Here is a 17990-nt window from a genome sequence, read left to right on the forward strand (position 1 = left end):
AGGGGTGCAAATTTGTCCCTCACCCTACCATTTTTCTGACCTGGATTACTCTTCCACCTAGCTAGGGCTAGACCTTGACCTTAGGGCCAAGTCCACAGTCCCAAACCAAGGCTCCTCTTCAGATGAGTACCCAGAGAGTGGCAGATTATTGGGAAAGCAGCAAGCAGGCCCCCACATTCTGTGCATTGACTGACCTGGTCATGCAAGGGCCCACTGAGGCTGACATTCATCACTACAGCATATTTTTTCACTCATTTTTAAAAACTCTAGCCACAGGGGAACCAGCCAGGTATGGACATGTTTATAGGTGCTCATTTTATTATTTTTACTTCCAACAACAAACATGCTGCATATTCCAAAGTAAATGTGTTTAGCATCAGGGTAGCAGAAGCAAACTCCATTTTATTCCTGTACTCACAATGGTGCTGTGAGTTAAGTGAGTTTAAAATGACAAACTGCACATACTCAGAATATCATTTTTTTTAAAAACAAAATAGGGTTAGCAAACTGCTTGTTCATTTGCTCCCAACACATCAGGAATGTAGGAGCATGAAATGGCATCAGAAGAAATGGTAATTACATCCTTCATAACACAAGACAACATCAGCTCGGAAGGAATACATCTAGCTAGCTAAAGGGGGAGCCATGTCAGGCATTGCATCCAGGGTCTAAAATTGCCTTGTTGCATCACTACCTCCACCTCTGCATGTTATTTGCAAAAGTTAAAATAAAGCAGGCGATGTGACTCCATCATCTCTGGCCCTCAATCTCTCCTGATCAGATATATTCCTATGCAATTAGAGGAGGTTCTATTGAGGTTACATTGGCAAGAATATACATTGCTCCCCACCATTTTCAGTACATAAATAAAACTGCTTGCATGTTTCCAAAGATTAATCTTCTTGTAATAGTACACCTGTATGCTCGATCTTCAGTGCAATGCAAGCAAGATTTGCCTGCTACAAATTCACTGATCAGAAGCTGATATGCATAAGAGCAGCCCATTACATTAACCAGAAGCTGGAAAACAGCCGTTTCATTCTCCAAACATTACAAGCTATCCATGCTTGGTTTGTTTTTGTATCTTCATGCAGGAAGTTGTAATATTCAGAGCAGTCTCTCCTTTGGGTTGATGTTGATGGTGCTTGATGTGTGTGTTTCTTTGTTTCAAGACAGGAATTGTCTAATATGCTGGCCAGAAAGTCCCAAACCCCAACAGTATTCAAAATAAGGAGGGGGAGGGGGGCAAGCATAAAAATGTATTCTCAAGAGAAACCCTGACCCCGTCATGTCCTGAGCAAACAGGTGTAACTCTTTCCAAAGTTGTTACACTGATACCTTTGTGCACTATCAATTATTCACATAGCAGGTCAATAATTAAAATATCCCAGAATGGGCTTGTAAGAAAACAGCCTTTAGTGCAGTTTGAAATCTGGAAAGATATGCCATTGGTACCCAATTTAAAAACTAATTCAATGAAGGAAAACATGAAAAATTATATGATGCAGAAGGAGGGATGCTTTGAACGAGTTCTATTTAAACAGTGGATGGATATACTGCAGTTGTGTAACTGCACACTTTCCTAAATAAGTGCTGTATAAGTCCTATTAGGATGAAAGCAGCAAGGTTAAAAATTGCAGCCAAGTCAAAATGTTACCAGCCACTGCCAACCCCAGCAGAGTAGGCTCCACTGTGTGGAACTATTGAAAACGATGGGACATACAACTGTGAAGGCATGTATAGTATTTATTCCACTGTCAGTCTCCTAATACCTCCCCCAACCTCAACTAAGCTAAGCTCTGCTGATAATACGGCAGAACTAACTTTAAATTTGAAGCCATCTGGAACAATCTATCTTTCCAGCCAGATGTGTAAGTGATCTATATTTTACATTAATTCCTAGCATGGTGGATAACTGCAATTTATAGCAGCAGAGCAAAGGGCTTGACTTAGTGACATATTACAAAAGGAAATTAATTATAGATAATAATTCCATAGCTTTCATTTCCATATATATTGAAGTGCTTTTGATCTTTTAGATGGAGGAAGTTCTCTGTTGTGGGAAGCAAAAGAATCACATTGCTCCCAGTGTGTGATAACATATTTTAGCACTCTTAATTATTAACATGAAATCCATTAAGAGTTAGTTAAGCCCAGACAGTATGTTGGCTGAACGAGTCACCAGAGAGTTAAAAACAAAGAAAGCTTTACAATACTTCTCACAGGTATTCCCCACCCCCACCTTCACCATGATCTGAAGAGGGAGTGGAGAAAAAAATAATATAATGCATATAGAAAACCAGGTTGAGAGAGACTCTTATTATTTTCCCTGCCTAGATGGGTATAGCTTGATGTGAAAGTGAAACAGGACTTCTGCTAGTATGCTTTTATTATGTTTTTATTATGTTTTTATCATTGATGCTCTGTAATGTGTTTTTAATGTTGTACACCACCCTGGGATATTTTGATAAAGGGTGGTATATAAATTAAAACAACAACAACAATAACGTGGCCATTGCCTTTGTGTGAGTCATACCTATTTGCTGATGTGGAATCAAACCAGTTTTGGCCTTGTGTGTGCATGCATCAAAAACTGGGTAGAAACATCTTGGATGTGGCTGGAGTGAATAATTTTGGAAATTTAAAAGCACTGTTTTGAAGTCAGTGGGACTAGTCCCAGAAGCCACAACTGCAGAATACTACACAGATTTTGGGGTCTCTTAGAATTCCCAAGCAACACGGGTTATGAGGCTGCTAGTAAATAACAAATTATAGTTTTATTGCCATCCATGGGTGTTCTATCAACTACCAGCCCAGGAAAGCTTAGTGTTTCCTTACCAGCTGGGTCCAACAGTTAACACAGACACACTGACATTTCACAAAATATGCATAGTCTAATGCCCCTGGAGGAATGCACACCTTTGCCTCCAAAGGAATCACTCCAAAGCACTCTTTAATCCATCTCCTTCTTGAACTGGAGCACAAGAAGCAGGGTGCTTTCAAATTATACTGGGGGAGGAAAATACTTGGGAAATGTTATGTATTGTAATGGAGGAAAAATGCCTTTTCAGAATTGACCATAGGGATATTGGACTGAGCAGATAATTTGAGACTAGCCAAATAGTCCTGATTGGAAGAAAGGGAGAAATTCCATCCTACTGGGCCTGTTTCAGAACATTTCCAAATATCTCAAGAAACTTCACTTCAGATTGCTCACTTGGCTTCAGTCATCACTAACCATCATCCCTTGGGGTCACCTGCCAGGAATACGTTGAAGGGTTTGAGAGTGATCCCAGAAATACATGTAGTTGCAGCAGTCGTACCGCTGCCAAATGGACTCTATACAATTTTCCCTAGGCAAAGCCCATTGGCCAAATCCAAAAGCAAAGTCACAAGCCATACTGGGGTCAAAAGCAACGATCCAGGAAGCCAAGAGAACATAAAGTATGCCAGATGATGCAGAACAATCACTGGTTCTGCTAATTTATCTGAAAGCGAAAGCCGGGGTATAAGCAGTTATTTATTGGTTAGTGATTCAGCATCTCCATTTGCAGAGTGAGGGACAGAAGTGTATTGGTTTGTTCTAGAGCGGAAGATCTCAGCCCATTATACTGAGACAAGAAGCAATTTACTCAAACATGTTTGTAAGCTGCCTTGAAGATCTTAATGGTGGAAAAGTAGAAAATAAGCCTATTACAGTTAGTAAATTGATTGTAAAGGTAAAGGTAAAGGTACCCCTGACCATTAGGTCCAGTCGCGAATGACTCTGGGGTTGCACGCTCATCTTGCTCTATAGGCCGAGCGAGCCGGCATTTGTCCACAGACGGCTTCCGGGTCATGTGGCCAGCATGACTAAGCCGCTTTTGGCGAACCAGAACAGCGCACTAAAATAAATGAATATTTTTATAAAATATAATCTGCCACCTCCAGTAAACAAAGAGTCATATTTATATCAACTGACTGATTGACCAAACCATTTAAAATGTCAAGTAGTTAAGAAAATAACAGCTTCGATCCTATGCATTGCTTGAAAGTAAGACTCAATTGTGTTCAAGTGGATTTACACCAGTAGGTATGCAGATCACAGCCTAACACCCTTTAATAGATCAAAGGCCCTTCTACTAAAAGGTAAAGGTAAAGGACCCCGGAGGGTTACGTCCAGTCAAAGGCGACTGGAGTTGCAGCACTCATCTAACTTTCAGGCCAAGGGAGCCCCACAGACAGCTTTCCAGGTCATGTGGCCAACATGACTAAACCGCTTCTGGTGCAATGGAACACCATGATGGAAACCAGAGTGCATGGAAACGCCGTTTACCTTCCCGCCACAGTGGCACCTATTTATCTACTTGCACTGGTGTGCTTTCAAACTGCTAGGCAGGCAGGAGCTGGGACAGGAGCTGGGACAGGAGCTCACTCCGTTGTGCGGATTCGAACCACCAACCTTCTGATTGGCAAGCCCAAGAGGCTCAGTGGTTTAGACCACAGCGCCACTCACATCCGTTGGCCCTTCTACTATTACAGCAAGAACAACAGCAAACAAAGCACCAATGGTAACTCAAATTGCATTCTTGCTGAATGTTACAGCTACAAGAATACTGTGCCCATTTAATGCCAAAAGGATCTTGAATCACTGGAAAGAATTTTGAATGAGAAGAATTAGCCAGACTGAACAGGTTTATTTCAGTGTCTTTGGAAATGGTGTGTTAGCTTTCTTAAGTCATGTGTTGGTACCAATATCACTTTGTTCAGAACAGGATGTAGAACTGGAAAGACTGACATAATTAAGGATGTTTCCAGACGACCTGTTTACTGAGCATTCATCCTTATTTGTCTACACAAAGCTTGCAGGAAAGTTAGATGATGTCAGCTATTTATTGGAGCACTCATTCTAATTTGTTTGCAAGGAGGCTATATGATGTTGTCTCAAGTGTATTAGCTCACTATTTCCAGCACATTCCCTTGTCATGTTCATTATCAGAAATAGTCTTATTTCATTATCATAAATAGTGGTGGTGAGACAGGTTGTGCAGGAACACCAAATCAACTTTAACCATGAACCTGAATTTGTGGGTGTGCGGTTGAATTCCTCCCACTCAAATGTAGTGATTGCCTAGATTCTAAGAAGCACCCTTTGATACCTTATGCACATTTAAAGCTAAAAGCTAACATTTGGACATCTAGGGGCAATGTTTTCCAAATAATTGCAAATATAAATAGTAAAGAAGAAGACTAATTTAGTATAGTTTAATAGAGATGAAACTGTAGAAAAGACACTTAATGACATGTACTGGAAGATATTTAATTTAATGATAGCAAAATAGATTACCTGTAAATTACTCTCAAGGGAGCAGTAACAGACAATAGATTGCTTAGGTCCTAAGCCCTAGGATAGAAAGCCTACAAAAATGAATTGCCCTTTTTATTTAAATAGTGCATGGTCTAGACAAAATGCAATGTAAGCATCCATCTCTAGCATAATTCTGCTCTCAATTATTCAAGGTAACACTTTGTTTCCATTAAGCCAATTATCACCAATGAAGAAATTAGGAGTGAACACTTGCTGACAGTATGATGCATTTACTGTTATTATGAAGAGATAAATACCCTGTGGTTTGTCTACCTTCATCTGTCTTTTAAAAGGGAGGTGGTTTTGGCATTTCAGAAATGCAGTCATACTACCTTACATTTGGCATTTAAAGTGTGAGTGAGTGCCCAAAGGGGAGAAATTAAGTTACATCTTCATAGTTAAACATTTGATTCATCACAACAAATGTGTTACACATCTTTCCCCCCTTCCCTATAATGCACCACAAAAAACGTTAGGTGAGAATTTCATTATTAAGGGAGCCATCCTGGGATTTCCCTGGGGGGCATTTGAGGGGGCTCTAGAGGCTGGAGATTTTCCACCAGCAAAGTGAAGCTCCGCCACTGCTAGAATGCCATCAGTGGTACCAGGAGAGAACATGGATCCCTGGGATTTCAAGTCCACTCTTTCCCCCCAACATGCCCCCCAAAATGGGCCCGGAGCTAGATCTGGAGTTCAGTGAGAGTCAGTGAGAGGAAGAAAAGGGAAAAGAGGCACCAGCACTACTAGTCCCATTCTTCCTGGCCTTAGTGGGCTCACAAGTGGTGGTTCCTCTAACATGTTACTTCCAACCATCACCACCCCCACTTTAGGAATGCTCAGTTAGGCTGCAGTGCAGTCCTGTCTTCCTATGCACACTTACTTGGAGAAAGTCCCACTAAAATCAATGTGTTGTACTTCTGAGCAGACAAGCATAGCATTTGTGAATTCGTGGTTAACAAACCCATCCAAAGCACATTGATATGGGAGTAAGTATAGCCATGGTCAATGGTTCTTCCTCCATAGAAGTGAGCATCATTCTGCAGCCTAAGCTTGGAATGATATGTGCACTCATGTGACAGGCTTACACTGAGACTTACTTTTGAATCAACATGGATAGGATTGTTCTGTAAGACTGCAACCCTAAATACATTTACGTGGTGGTAGGTCCTAATGAACACAGAGGAACTCACTTCAAACATCTTTAGGATTACATACTCCCTTGGAAGTAAACTCCATTGCACACGGTTGAGCTTATTTCTGAGTAAACATACACAGGATTGTGCTGCAAGTGTCTTCACAACAGATCAAAAAGAACAGATCTTGGTAATCATCAGAGCTTGGTGTGAGAACATCTGCTGACATCTCACCAAGAGTATTTTCAAAAGAATGCTAAGAATGCTTCATCATAGTCTGGAATGCAACACTTTATAAATTGAATGTATATCCTAGCCAAAGTTGCTTTTTGCAGACCCAGGACATGGGTCACTTTTCAACTTGACCTAAGGACTGTTCCACACATGCATATTCTCCCCTCAATGTCTCTATCACCAAACAACTTGCAATCCAATCTATTAACTGCCTCCAGTAAAAGATGGTGTGTTTCAAATCAAGTCAAATGGGATGCAAGCTCATCTCTGCTTCATCTGTGACAGGTGCTTTCAATACAGAGAAGCCATCATCCCAGGCTGCATTCAAGGAACATGTGTCACCTAAGAGCTTCTGAAGGTAGTTTGCATACTGCACAGTACTATCCACATCGTATCACATTGTAGGTCTTCTGCTGGGAAAAGGATATTGCCTTGTCTCAGCATTCTTCCCCACCCAAGTGCCTTCATTCCTACAGGAAATGCTGTGTCTGTGTTTTAAGTAGCAATTCTCACCAAACACATAAACTGCTATAGGGACTCATTTGCAAGGAAGTATCCAGAGTGAAAACTTTTATATAAGTTAAATCCAATTACCTCTGCAGTCAGTTAACCTGACTAGTGAGACTTGCATATGAGTTACTGTAGTGGTTTGTGTAACTGTGAGGTTTAGGTTGCTACCTAAAATAGTTTCTTTCTCTCTCTCTCTCTCTCTCTCTCTCTCTCTCTCCCCCCCCCCCCCCGTCTCTCTCTGTCTCTCTGTGTGTGATTTTGATATTATTTTATAGATTTTTCTCTAGGCTACACCTTGAGCTTTAGAAATAAGTGCTGCTTTATTTATTGGATCTGGCCCAATTCCCCACCCCTGGTGTAGGCAACAGAAGATGTACAAATGCTCTGATCTAGCACAATGCACATTCCTACGTTTTTCTGTCTGTTTCAAAATGCAACTTGGTTTAACTAAAAGTGAAGGGCTCTGATGGATCACCCCTGGTTGCTTCCATCACTGCAGTGGCACACCCCTCCATTTCTTGCAGGTGGGCTGGTAAGTGGTGGAATCATGGACACAGAAGGCAGGCAGGTGGGTGGTGCAGGTAAGCCGCATTATGATGCCAGTGTCACAAGGTAGCCTCATGGGTGACAATTGGGGAGATGTATTCTGCCGCTTGAGGTGCATACCACATTCTGCCTGAACCTGCTTGCAGCTTATCCATTGTGGAGCTGTGCCTCTCAAGAGTAATATGTCTTTTAGTCTACAAAGGAAATCTGTTGAAGAGCAGGAGTGCCTGGACTTGCATAAGTGCTTGGCGTGGTAGAAGACCCCAGTTTCACAGCTTTCGCTTAGAGTTCTCAAATTATGACTCTTCAAAATTCAAAAAGGTGCTGAGTAACTGGGTTGGGCACTAAAGTGAAATGAGAGTTGTGTATGCTGCCAAGTCTTTTCAGGAACTGGTCCAAAAGATGCAGAGTCATGCCAGGCTCACTCTTGTGTCAGAAGATGCTTCCATTTTGTATATTTCCCTGTGCTGCAGTTGATTAGAATGCCAAGATGTTAATCAGACTATTGCTGATTTAAGCCTTTTGACTCTGGTACCTTCTGTCACCTAACGGCAACCTTCCATCAGGCCACTGATCAGAGGGAGGAAGGGGAAGGGGAAACAGGGCTGTTTCATCACCTCTGTTGAGAGGACCAGCTTCCTTTGACTCTCTCCAACTGTCACCCACTGGCAGCTCCTTCATGAGCCTACTTGAACCTGTTTCCATCCCAACTGGTAATTACAAGAACTGTAACTTGAAAAACTGGTGCATGAAGTTGCTTTTTCCTCTCTCCTCCCCATCCCCTTTTCCTTGTGTACTGTGTCTTTTAGATAGCAGCAAGACTATCTAACATGAGGTTGATGCCTAAGAAAGCAAGACTATCTAAATGAGAGTGCAGAAGGAGGAGTTGGCAGCCACCTGGCACCAGTGGTGCCAAAACAAGGTAGCACAATGTATTGTGCCGGTGCTGGTTGTAAGCAACAGAATGAATATGAGAACTTATCAGTGTGATGCTGTAGGTCTGTCAGGTGGTAATGTAGTAGGATGTTTGCTAAAAGAGAAAGGAAAAAAAGGAAACAAGTGACTGCCTGCGATAATCAAAACCAAAGTTTTCTATTTCCATGGCACAAGCAAACACATAATTAAATGTGGTATTTATAAATTTATAAATATTTATAAGTATTTATAAATATCACATTTGTTTATAGAGGCTTGGGAAGTCCCCTTCCCACTAGTTTTAAGGGTCCTGAAAGTGCTACTTCTTACTTGCAACACTCCTGTTTCAAATGGACTTAATTTCTTCTATTTGCATGATATCGAAGAACCAACTGTGCAGCAGGTGGAATAATTTAACAAAGGAGCATCCATGTCAGCACACAAGCATTGAAGTTGCTTTGGGCAACCCATTCTAAGGCAGCCATGGTGTCCAAAGTGAGACTGGCAATACATGCTTATGGGGGAGTAAGTCCTATTGAAAACAATGGGGCCTCCTTCTGAGAAGATGTGGAAAAGATTGCACTGTTAGCGGTTCTGTTGCCACTGAATTTCAGCCTAGTTCCATCACAGGAGTCAGAGAGTTTCTAACTCAAATGTTTTGCTCTTCAAAACCTTTTTAAAAATTAGAACAGGTGGAGTGCAGGGCTTCTGCTGAAAAGCTGGTTGACTATGCCAAGACACAAGATACAAAGTCCTTTTGTCTAAACGCCTGTGATTCGGCACTTCCACTGCTATTACAGTCGTTGCCTTCAGGGTCAAACAAGGAAGGAAACAGTTGTACTCTCAGATAAATGAAAAGGTTTCACAGAAACTCGTTACAGCAAATTTGATGGTTATCAAAGCAAGATTGTTCAAAGCAAGAGTTGGGTTGTTTCTCCCTCTTGTAGTTTCAATGGTCAGAATACCAAAAGGGCTTTCATGGATGGAAAACATGTACCAAAGGAAATAAAAGCTGAAGTCCATACAACTTTGAGGGATGACACAATGATGTAGTGGGGGCATTTGAAAGTGTCCTCCCCATGCTCAGTACAAATCTAACCTTTTCTGTTTGTCTCGGGCAAAACTAGTTTTGAAGTTTCCAGTTTGAATAAGCAAAAAACTGACTACTGAGGATACCTATTGGCTAACATGTGTAACATCACCAACTCTCCTCCCCCCAATTCCTGGAACACTCTGATTGTTTTAAGAATATCTGGGTATTGTTGTTTTCAGTAAAGTGAAAGATGGAGGTATAAATTAATAAATGTGCAGAAAGAAAGAAAGAAAGAAAGAAAGAAAGAAAGAAAGAAAGATGAAGAGCTTATCAGTCATTTTTTAAAAAATTGAAATACAAGTTTTCCAGTACACCAGATATGCACAATAGTTGCTTTAAAAAATAATAATGTATGTGCCAACAGCAGCTCACTGAGGAGTGCATATAGGGGATGTGGTGATAGAGGGCCGCACCTGGCAAAATAACACCACACTAAAAAAACCCCAAAACAACCCCAGTCACATAATGTTCTTCAGTTGGGCAATGTGCAATTTCATGTAGATTTTTTTTCTCTTACCACATTATCTGCACATCAAGAAAACCAAATTAATTGGGGGGGGGGAGTGTGAGCTGCCACTTGGATGAGAACAACATATAAGGTCCAGCAGTACAAACAAGTTTAACATACCTTGCTATATACTGATGGAGAAGGGGGGAAATATAAAAAGGAAAACAATGTGTATTCAGGCACCTTAAAGCCCACATATTATCAGAGTTTCTCCGCCCCAATCAAGCAGTATATAAATGGTATGAAATAAATAAATAAGCAAGCAAGCAAGTGTTTGTTGGCTAAGGTCCACTACATTACATGCCTGAGCCAATGAGTCAAATGAAAAGTACAAACAATTATAAATACGTATTTGTCAGTGGCTATGCTCACGCACACAGAAAACCCCCTGCTGTATTGATGACACAGACTATCCTGGCATTTGCTGGCCAGTGTGTACAGGTAGCGTGATAAAAATCCATTGTACCAAATCAATTCAGAAGTGACAGCACTTAACCTCATGTATTATATTGTGATGCAATCATTGCACATTGAACTCGCCCTTTGATGTTCCTTTGTACCAGTTTGGCCACTTTAAAGTCAATTACAAAATGTCCTGGGAAGCTGAAATGTTCCCTCAGTGTGGGGTTGGGTGTTTTGGGGTGGTGGTTTTTTTGTACGTATTGCCATTTCTAATGTATTTATGTCCATTTACTTTTTCACGTGTGCTTCTGTAAATAAGTGCTTAATTGTGTTCCTACTGCTGATCAGAGCCGAGTGGGAAACAATAATTTGTCCAAGATCATCTGGACAAGGTAGACAGGTGGCTCTGGAACAGCTGTGACTTTCACAACAGAAACACTGACTGACAGTTGCTTCCAAACTATCTCCAAAAGGCAGCCAGCTGACTGTTCTCATTGCCAAAGGAAAATGATAATTCCGTATAACAAAGAAGGAAAACAAATCTGCTGGGTACTAAAAAGCTTAGGCTAAAAGAACCATCAGTCAAAGTGATGTGCACAAAACTCTGGTGTTTATCAGCATAGGAGCATTAGTAGAAGCAGAACTTCCAACCCCACAGATGCTCTTCCAAAAAAGTCATGTTGAATGCCACCCCAATCTCGGAGCTGTGTGAGATTCCAGGGGTTTCTGTTTCCTTTTGGAATAAGGCAGTGCCTTTATGATATATGGTTTATTTACACATATATACAACCAGAGCCTATAATGGAGGAGTTCACAGCATTAACACCCCAAAAGGATCTTGATTCTCCCATAGTCACAGCCTTGGATTCAAACAGAAATAAAACATTGCTCTTACTCTCTCAACTCAGGATTTGTCCTTCTATCTCTGTGACACAGAGCCCCTTTTCCTTTGTTCTCTTAATGGCCCATCATCACCCAGGGTATTATCTCAACACAGGAAGCTAAACTGGCTTATATTTTAACATTTCTGGATCCAGGGGTTAGATGGATCCAGCATACAGTCTACTTCCTCCACCCCAAACTCATAACAGCGTTAAATATTGTAACTATTTGGACGTAGAAAGGGAAATGGGGTGATAATAAAAGATACTTCTGATGTTAACCCCTAGTCTCACACAGTAATTTACACCCTGAGAACAAATATGAATGGCTTTATAATTAGAAAGGAAGCAACAGAATAATGTAAGGTGAAACATTTTGCCTTCTTAACTGTCTTTGCAGCAATAAAAACTAGGAATGGGAATGCATTCCACCAGCTACCTCTTGTTGCCCTGCCTTTCACAAGCATCTTGGTTAAAGTTTTATGTAACTCTTTATTTGTGAAGAATTTATGCTGCCTAATGTAATAATAATAATAATAATAATCCATTTACATCAAAACAATAAAACTTCAGTGATAACATTAAGTAAAAATTCCTAGCAACTAGATCAAAGCAATATAAAAACAAAGCAAAACTGAAGAAAATAGAGCAGTGTGCAAAACAAAAAATTAAAAATTAAGGGAGGAAGGTTCAGGTAAGCATAATTTTTTTAAAGAAGTATTGAAGGCCATTACAAGTTATTCAAGCGGGAGCATTCCAAAGGGCAGATCCTATCACCAAGAAGGGCCACTTGCATGTTGTCACCAAGTGATAATCTGCTGGTTTAGGAAGGACCAGAAGAGTCTTTTCTAAAGACACTAAAGAACAGCTGGACCTGCATGGGGGGGGGGGCAGTTTGCTAGGAATCCTGATTGTTTGGGGGCTTTAAATGCCAGCAGCAAAACCCTGGACTTAGTTCAGTTGCTAATAGGCAGCCCGAGCAGATTTTCAACACCAATGTAACATGGGTAAAGTCAGGTGCCCCCCTAGCAACTGCCTTTTGCACAAACTCCAGTTTCCAAACCAGGCCTGAGGAGAGGCCCACTTAGAGCACATTATAGCTATATAATTGTGAGCTTACCAACTTATGGACCACAATAGAAAGGCTGTTCAAGTCCTCATTGTGTAGATAGTTTAGTTCCTGGGTCAAGGGGAAGTACTTGAAGAGGGAACATCCTGTAGAGGAGAGGAGAGGACAGGAAGTCAGTGTGGACCTGGAGGCCAAGGAGTCAGCAGGGCTCCTTGTTTGCTGTGCTGTACTTGAATGAAGCTGTTCAGCTCTGACTTTACCTGCAGTCCATTCCTAAGGAAGGCAGCCCAGCTGGGCAACAACACACTCATGATTGTACAAACTACCCTGCAGTGAAGCACTTAGGAAACAAGTCTATTGACTACATATGAGGGCTTATCCACACTTACGTTTTGCCCTGCTCTTTACAGGCACAAGTTTAAAGCTGTGTGTCTGAGCGATTATTATCTTTTGCCGCAGAGCTTTCCCAGTGAAAACCCGCTCTTTACCACTCAATCGGAGCAAACGTCAGTTCATGTTTTCCAGAGAATGACGTTTGCTCGGATTGAGCTCTAAAAAGAGGGTTTGCACAGGGAAAGCTCTAGGGCAAAAAACGGTCAGACACAGAGCTTCAATTTGAAAAAACCTGCCTGCAAAACCCTTTCAGTCATGAAACCCCTAGCTTGTGCCTACACACACACACACACACACACACACACACACACAGTGTGGTCTAATGGCAAGAGTGATGAGCCAAGACCGGGAAGACTCAAATCCCCAATTTCATGCCCATCTCATTTATGCCTTTCTCTTTCCTCAGATGTTTTCTTTTACTTTACCCATATTTGATAAGGATGAATAAGGGATTTTCAGTGATGAAAGGACATTCACAGCTTGATGTATCTGCTTTTTCTTGTAGAAGTTTCAAACCAGGGCAAAACATTTGTGCTGTCCTTAGTTATCTGTACTTCATTTCTTCAACACCACTTACCTAGAGAGTTGGAGTGTTCCCTTTTCAGGAAGTGTGCATAAATATATGCACATTTAATATCAGCATTCTCATTAGATGCACTCAGAGGGAAATGTTTACAAGGAAGAATTTTCAGAAAGAATCCACTGTTCTTCATGCAATACATAAACAGTACTTATTATAGGGTACGGGTGGTGCTGTGGTCTAAAAACCACTGTGCCTCTTCGGCTTGCTGATCAGAAGGTCAGCAGTTTGAATCCGCGTGATGGGGTGAGCTCCTGTTGCTCTGCCCCAGCTTCTGCCAACTTAGCAGTCTGAAAGCATACCAGCGCAAGTAGATAAATAGGTACCGCTGCGGCGGGAAGATAAACAGAATTTCCATGTGCTCCAGCACTCATCACAGTGTCCCACTGTGCCACAAGCGGTTTAGTCATGCAGGTCACATGACCAGGAAAGCTGTATGTGGACAAACGCTGGCTCCCTCGGCCTGAAATGAGATGAGCGCCGCAACCCATAGTCACCTTTGACTGGACGTAACCTTCCAGGGGTTCTTTACCTTTACCTACATAAGCAGCACTGTACATACAGTACATTAGGAAGTTAATTTATCTTTATCTAGGCAACCTACATTAAAGAGATGAAACACTGAGATGTTTAAGATCAAAGCAATGATTCCAGTACAATGAAATTTAATTAATAACTTTTCAATAATATAAATATAGTAGCTCCCTTACCCTTTTAAAGAAAGAAGTGGTATATTTTTTACACACACATGTAGAATATTCAAGCATTCTGGAATGTGTGCTTGCTTTAGGAGGCAAGGAAAACAGGGTTCTGCTGAGTCTTGTGGGATTCAATGCATGGGGAATGGCCAGCTCTCAACCAATCAAACCCGTTTAGATACTCCAGGGATTTTAGCTCACTGAGTTTCTGACATTAAGGGTTCTCAAGTACTTCGGTATTTGAGATTTCCATAGCGTGAAGAGTCAGAGCCATAGCAAAGTAAAGTTGAATTGATTTTGGATGGAGAAAATCACCCCAAACTATTTAATTTGCATTTCCCAGCAATGTCAAATAATACAGTGCAAATTTTGCTTCTCTTTCTATGGTTCATTTGCAACAATTTCACAGCTTTGTGACTTCTTTTACACAATTCATACTGACACATATGATATTAATCTCCAGAAAGCAATGTAAAAAATATGTAGCATGTTTCCAAGCCAAATGAAAAAAATGGGGATTAATTTCAGAAAGCCTCATTTCGTTATACATTAAACTGCATGGCTAAGATTAATTTCTCATCTTTTTCACCATTAATATTCCGTCAGAACTCTGTAGTTATTTGTTGTTTGGTAGAAATATGACCCTTGTATTCCACTATGGGATATATTTTACACCATTCATTCTTTTTAAGCTTTCTATGATTATTATTTTATTATACTGTAGTTTTCTTTTTTCCAGTTTTTATGACTGCTTCTAAGTACAAATAGGGTGAACCTACAGAATCAGCAGCTTGCTGCAATCAGAACTTTGGAACATTCTTCTTTATCAGGGCCACTTACTTTTAAGGAAAGGGCTGGTGCTGTGACGCTTTTATTGTTAATCTGTAAGTAATTTTTATATGTATATATTGTATATGTGTATATGTATATATTTAAAGAAGCAGCAGCATATATGGCTCTGCTTATCACACGAATAACGTTTGTACATAATTTAAAAAAAGAAACAAATCCATATAGGATTCTTCCCCCCACCATCTCCATGTGCAGTGATATCCTATATGGATTTTCATATATAGGAAGTAGGGTGGTAAATCTGCTATTTGGACCCCAGCATGAACAAATGGGATCATGTTGTGGGGGACGATACATGGATCGGCCAAAGTTCAAGTATCAGGTTTAACATTCATCATAAAAATGCCTATAGCTTCTATACAGGAGTGAAGTCTTGACTCTGATTTTGTAAGGTCATATGAATATTTTCATGCAATAAATAGGTTATGATGGAGCAATATGAAGGGGGGGAAATATTTCCAGACTCTAGGTATTGTAGGCAAAAATGCCTCTGCTGATGTTTATGATAATGGCACAATTCCTTTATGATCAGTTCCTTAATTTAGAATTGGATGAGCCTCCTTAAAGAATAAAGATTATCTCTCTTACCATCATTTTTCTGCCAGGACAACACCTGCTTATCAATCAAACGAATATGTGCTATTTTGCAAAAGAAAATTATTTGCCATGGAGGCTGATCTGATTAGAGCCAGAGCTGTCAACAAGATTGCAAAGAAATTTGCTTTGGTATGATATGTGTGCTGTGGAGTAAGTGTTGCATTTCCATATTCCATATTTCCTTTTCAAAAGCACACTTCACTTTGGGAGTAGATATCAAAACTCTCACAACAGATGGTTAATTGGAAGAGTTCACATACCATCATGTGGTTAGTTAAAAATCTCAGGCTTTTCTCTCCTAAATCTTCATTCAACTAGAACCCAGTTTTGTGGCCAAAGGACATTACTGTCAACAAAATTAAAGAGTTTCATTTCAGATTCCCCACTAATGACACTTCCCGCTGAGTCGGTTTCTGCTTTATTCTTGCCTTTACCAAAATCATCAATTGATGGAAAGTGGGAGGCAGACTGAATTATCTGCACATTTTGGATAATAATGCTTCACCGTATGAGGTGATGATTATTATCCACTAAAGGGATATTTTACTTTAATTATAATGTTCCTCACGCTTCCTCCAACCAGCTCCAAGCTGTGTTTTAACTTTTTAAGTGATTCACTGAGACAGGTTAGATTAGTTAGTGCTTTGCCCTAGACTGGCCTGAAGCTTCATTTGTCTTTCCCATGTCAATGTCATGCCATGATATTGTTGGACTCCAACTCCCATCATCCCCAACCAGCTTGGAAAATAGTTCAGGATGATGGGAACTGTAGTCCTGGATCCCAGTCCTAGTCCAACTCATTCATGGCTTTCTCCACACAGCTTTTTAAATGCTTTATATTCCTCACTTTGTTTCTTCCTCAGTACTGCTTGGGTTTAAGCATTCAATATTCAAATCCAGCTATACAATGACATAATACAAAATATCCAGATAAAGCTCTGTGACTCCCACAATCAAACTCAAAGCAGTTATCACAGTAGCAATTAGAATGACTTTTGTTGAGCGATTTCTCAGTTTACTTCTGAAGATCCAGGACAAACAGCCACCTTCTGAAAAATTCCCCCTGGACATCACTTCTGCTTTTCAAAATCCCAGTAATGTCCAGATACATGGTAGCCCTAGGTTAGTTTAACACCCAGTTAGCTAGTAAAACTAAATTACTGTGTTGCAAAATCATGTACAGTATGTCTAAAAAGTGTGTCACCAACATGAAAAGTTTGAAAAGTTGTTACCTATTACAAGGCAACTTTTCTTCTTCTCTATTGTGGGGAAATTGCATTGTCCTAAGCCCAGGTTGCATTTTTGTCCCTGGGAAAATGTCCTGGATCTTCAGAAGTAAACTGAGAAATCGCTCAACAACATATGAAGGGAGGGTGGTCCTGGTTTCTACCTTTTGAAATATGGCAACCCTAACCCTTTCCAGTCCTGGGAGGAGTGCGAGGAGCGTTTGTGTGACACACCTACACACTGCACCCAACACACTAATGTGTCGCTACACACGGTTTGGAAAGCTCTAAACTACATATTGGTTTGGAAAGACCCAAACAGATGCTGGAAATGCCAGAAAAATACAATAAACATTGGGAAATGCTATCATAGTTGTTGTTGGGAATATCATCAAAGAAATATTGAGGAAAATTAAAATGTAATAGTATAAATTGTGAGAAATGAGATACTATTAGACACAGTTCCCTCTCCCTAATACATTGTTTATATGGTTAAGTGAAAACAAAAGCACACTACTTATTTCATATATATCGATAGTAGCACTTATATTTATGGCATATTGCATGTGCAAAAGCAACACAACCATTGCTCTCATTTGTGTTATGTGATTAGGGTGGACTTCAAATATTTCAAGTGTTTAGGGAAACACTTAATGTTTGAAGGACTATTGTTTTTTAATATTCTGTTGGAAGCTGCCCAGAGTGGCTGGGGAAACCCAGCCAGATGGGCTGGGTATAAATAATAAATTATTATTATTATTATTATTATTATTATTATTATTATTATTAAAATAGAAATAGTTTCAGAAGATGGAGCCGGTAAGCGCTGGCTGGTATTTTTCTGTTTATTATATCCCAAGCTTGCTTGATATCTTCTGACATTGTCCTGATTACAGTTTGTGTGACTTCCTCCTATAAACATAGCTGTCAACGTTTCCCTTTTTTTAAGGGAAATTCCCTTATTCCGAATAGGATTCCTCGCAAGAAAAGGGAAAAGTTGACAGCT

General features: G+C 40.3%; 1 protein-coding gene across 1 annotated transcript in view; it reads right to left on the reverse strand.

Moving 5' to 3' along the window:
• RTN4IP1 (reticulon 4 interacting protein 1) overlaps positions 1 to 12784 on the reverse strand; it is a 110975-nt gene extending 98191 nt beyond the window's left edge. Inside the window, exon 1 of the mRNA XM_083731379.1 lies at positions 12690 to 12784. The gene's annotated coding sequence lies outside the window, so the exon portion shown is untranslated. The remainder of the gene's footprint in view (positions 1 to 12689) is intronic.
• Between the last annotated feature and the right edge of the window lie 5206 nt (positions 12785 to 17990).

Source organism: Podarcis gaigeae (assembly GCF_964106915.1).
Source record: "Podarcis gaigeae genome assembly, chromosome: 3".
NCBI lineage: Eukaryota > Metazoa > Chordata > Lepidosauria > Squamata > Lacertidae > Podarcis > Podarcis gaigeae.